The sequence below is a fragment of the Cyprinodon variegatus genome, unplaced genomic scaffold, assembly GCF_000732505.1.
Source record: "Cyprinodon variegatus isolate N-32 unplaced genomic scaffold, C_variegatus-1.0 Scaffold813, whole genome shotgun sequence".
NCBI lineage: Eukaryota > Metazoa > Chordata > Actinopteri > Cyprinodontiformes > Cyprinodontidae > Cyprinodon > Cyprinodon variegatus.
Genome location: NW_015151266.1, coordinates 144,716 through 149,258, shown reverse-complemented (window position 1 = coordinate 149,258; position 4,543 = coordinate 144,716). Strand labels below are relative to the sequence as shown.

Sequence of the window (4,543 nt, the reverse complement as noted above, 5' to 3'; positions counted from 1 at the left end):
ATAACTTATACCCAAAACCAAAACTGCTTTTGCTCTTGCTTCTTTTCAATCTGCTGCCACTCTTCACTGGAGCTCTCTGCAAAATATTCTTAAACTGGATAGACTCATTTCAATTTTATCTTATAAAAATATTATATTATCCTTGTTCACAGACACTAATTTTTGGGTTGTCTGTTGTGTTTTAAATTGTATTTTAAGTATGTATTACTAATGTATTGTATTTATTTTAGCCCTACTTCCCTTTTTCTAAGTTGTTACTTCACTTGTCAGGCTGCCTTTGTAAATAAGAACTTTTTCCTAATGACTTGCCTGTAAAAATAAAGGTATAATAATAATAAAACCTTATGACTCAAAATTTCACATGTAATAGTTTAGAATAATTTATTATGAAATTGTGAATTTATATCCTGTAGTTATAATTTTGTGGTATGGTATCATATTATTAAAACTGCAATTTGTAATTTACTTTATATCCTAGTTATGAACATCAGACTTTCTAAGATGAACGCTTTGACTGTTTTATGATGAAAAGCTTTTTTTTTTCTCCAGGTGGAATAATGTGCACATGCAGCATTTGACGGGGAGGAAGATGAGTGTTAATTGTTGCGCAATACCGATCTAAATTTTCTCAGTATGCAGTCGGCCTATAACATTTCAAAGTCAAAGTCAGCTTTAATGTCAATTCTTCAGATTCACCAGACATACAAGGACTGGAGAGGACGTTCGTTTCTCATTCACCAACAGTGAAACAGATAAAATGCACAGGCACAACAGATAAGATCAGTTCCTAATACTAGAATTTAAACATTCAATTTCACAATAAAATATAAAATGTACAATAAATAGTAGTGCAGGAGAGTTTGTCCAGAGTGATTTTTTTTTTGAGGGGGGCCCAGCTTCCTGACAGCTTGGTGGATGAAGCTTTCTGTGAGTCTGGTGGAGCAGGCAAGAGCCTGAATAGACAGTCAGTCTATGAAAACACACACATGCACAAAGACTATCTGTGTGTCTCTCTCTCTTTCATGCACGCACATGTCCTACTTTAATCCAGGTTCTGACGAATGTAAAAGGGTCGAATTTGTCCAGAGGAGGTCCGTTGAGGTCCACAAACAGGAGTGAAGACATGCTGTCTTCATGCAATCTGTTCCGCGTTATTAACTGCGGAAAAGCACATGGCTAATTTGCATACACGAACAGGATTGGCTGGCTCCACTTCCAAAAAACAGAGCATATTTGTGAATAAAGGTTTTGAATTTTAATACTGCACATGTTGAGCTTAAAATCATTTTAGTGACCATTAGCGCCAAAACAATAATTTTTGTCCTGCCCTCACTCTTAGCTTAGCAGGTAGATAACCATCATTTCCATTAACCTAAGCCTTTTCTTTAGCTGGTATGGATGGATGAATGAATGGTAAAACTGCAACAAAGAAATAATGTGCATAGGTCTTTGTGTAAACAGAAACAATTCCAAATAAAAAGGCACAATTCTCCTAAATAATAAACTCAACCTATTCCCTGAATATGTACAGAAACACATAATGACACAAGCAACATGTTTACATTAGCCGCTAGCTAGCGGCATAGCTAACGGCTAGTTAGCGCGTATGCTAACGTCTTTTTAAACTTCTCTTCTCGTGACCTTTCTTGTAATAAACCTCCAAACACAACATAAACATAGCACTATATGTACATAAACGAAATACACCCTTCACATCAACTTACATGCTGTACTGGCCAGAAAGAACACATGTAACTAGGCAGTGGCTCTGTTCCAAAACCTGAAAATAGGAGCCCGGAAGTGTTTTGGCTGTGATAACAGGTCTACCCTTCGGCGGGTTTACCGCTGTAAACTCTGTTGCTTAGCAACTGTGAAAGTTGACACACTAAGCAGGAAATAAATGAAAACCGAAGTTTTCAAAACTGTTTGTTTATTTATTTATTTTTTATTGTAAAGTGAAGAAAGACTACATTAACAAGAATCCAGAGTGGAATAAAGGTTCCAACCAGGAAATAGAATTGAACATAAAATCATAACAACTGTATAAAGATGTATAGAATATAGAAATACAAACAGTTGAGAAGTTTGTTGTAACTAAAGTATATTTCTACAGAAGCACATTGCATTCACCAAAGAAAAAAAATCAGACAGCTGAGCTCATAATTACGAGATCTGATCTCGAAATTATGAGAAAAGATCTCATAATTATCAGCTCTTATTTATATATATTTGGTTATGATTAATTGAGCCAGTCATGAAGCATTTCTCAGAAAACTGGTCTTCATGATGAGTTATGAATATCTGCATCTGTTCCACTGAACAGTTCTCTGTACCCAGGTCTGACCTGATGCGCGTTGGAGCTCCGCTCGCATTTTTCTCTTCATCAGTGAAGTACCCAGCTATAATCCTGGGATTACTACTTGTGGAGTAAGCACGCAGTCATTTGACCATACACAAAAATCAATAGCTCCATTAATACAGATTTGGTTTGGTTTCAGTTTGTCATATGAAACAGCATACTGCATGAAGTTGGGACCTGGGTTTCTGCAGAGATGTCACTTTAAATGATTCTGACATCTCAGCTGTACTCCTTGAGGATCTAGGATTTTGAGAAGGTACTAATGGACAGTTCTATGGGACACCACCAAGCCAGCTGGAATGCATTTCAGATGCATTAACTTATAAGCATAAAGCATCCAGAGCTGGTTTAATTGGTCCTGCAGGAACAGTGCGTCTTCCAGCAAGTCAGAGTGGACTTTTTTCGCTAAACAATCCTAAGGACTTACTGTGCAATGCCGACAAACTAAAAGTAATTTCAACCACATTGAGGAAACTCAGCATTTCCCAGTGATGCCTACCTGAAAGGAAATAAAAGCATATTAAATCTGACAAACAACTCATTGATCACAGTTCATGTAGCGTAGCTCAGCAATTAATGATCTCCTAAATATGAAAGGTTTTCTTGTAATTATGAGATCTCATAATATTGAGATACCAATCTCGTAATTATGAGATAAGCTGTCAGATTTTTTTTCTTTGGTGAATGCAATAAGCTTCCGTATATTTCCTCTTCAGTGGAAGGAAGGAAAATATGGAATCAATGTTAATTTATCCCTTAAACTCAATTTTATATCTATAAAAAATGTTCAACTATCTAAAGAAGTAAATAGAAGACAGTTACCTTTCATCCTTTATTGCATCGATGAAAAAAAACATGAAACATGACTAGATGATGATGATGAACACAAAGAAAGACCTCAAACTGGAACAAATGAAACAAAAAAAAATATTTAGACTGTTGATTTAGACTGTTCGGCGCAGTCATAACACCAGCTTCTTTCCAGGGGAACGGATCAGGATGTGGTCAACATGATGAAGAAGCACAAAGTGAAACATTCTAAAATCTTCTCTGATGTGGAGGAAAAGCATCTTAACCAATAAACTAAAATGATTTTCATAAGTCTGCTTCTTGGGAAAAATCTACTGTAGAACCGACCATGGAGCGTTTTTATCTTAGTAAACACAAAGTACCAATGAAGTGGAACCAGAAAACATCAGTGATGGACCCGTTTTCTCCTGCCACTGACACGTGTCCACAAACTGCGGGCCGTCTGGGCGAAGGTCCCCCTCTGTGACAGACGCAGACTCCTCAGAGGCTCCATGATGCATGTAAGGACCCCTGGGTCAGGAGGCGGCCCTAGGTGCTCATGGGAAATGTAGTTAATTCTTTTAAGCTGATTGCTGTAGTATTTCCTGAGATCACAGAGTTCCTCTGCTGCTGTTTCAGAAATGAGCGAACCCTGAGAAGGAGAGCTGGACACGGTGAGGACAGGACTGCCTCTGGGAAAACTCCGGCCAGCGGCTCTGATGTTACAATGTTTTCTCCTCGCCCTTAAAGAGCAAGCTGAGCTCTGCTTGGAAAAAGATTTCATTTGATTCAGCTTCGGTCCAGGACTCGCATCACTGTTTTGCACTCTAGTAATTTCTACATGAGCAACATGTTGGGACATTAATGGCCTCCTCTCCTCTCCTTCTACCTGATTTAACGGGGTTTCTCCTCCCTCTGGTAATCTGGAAGGTTTCAGGTGTTGTTTCCTTTGTTCCTTTGTTAGTTTCTGTTTTGTTTGTGCGGGACATCTGTTCTTAATAGCCGGGGGATCAAGGCCCACACGGAGTACCTCCTCACAGACTCCAAGAGCTGATGTGTTCTGTAACAATAAAATACAATAAAAAAATGAACAAGTAAAGGAGCATAGCTTTGGAAAATAAAGCAGGCCAGTTTCCTTTAGAGATTTCTATAGCAGTAAGGGAAGTGTTGCCAGTGAATGCATACTGACAGGGTTATATTGTAATGGTTAGTGACAGATGAAGCATGATGCAGTGGGATCAGAAGCTGCAGGGAAATCACATCTAGGCTTAACTTTAGTCACATAGGATCATAAAGGAATGACTGCTGTGGCTAAAATGATGCAAAAATAATGCTGGATCTGACAGTCAGATGTCAGAACACATGGATCAAAGTAGTTCTTCTATATTAGGTAGA

The 4,543-nt window shown here is 38.1% G+C and overlaps 1 protein-coding gene across 1 annotated transcript in view; it reads right to left on the bottom strand.

Annotated features, from left to right (window-relative positions):
• Positions 1-1,969: 1,969 nt before the first annotated feature.
• Positions 1,970-4,543, bottom strand: part of recql (RecQ helicase-like) — a 29,455-nt gene continuing 26,881 nt past the window's right edge. Inside the window, exon 16 of the mRNA XM_015396685.1 lies at positions 1,970-4,208. The gene's annotated coding sequence lies outside the window, so the exon portion shown is untranslated. The remainder of the gene's footprint in view (positions 4,209-4,543) is intronic.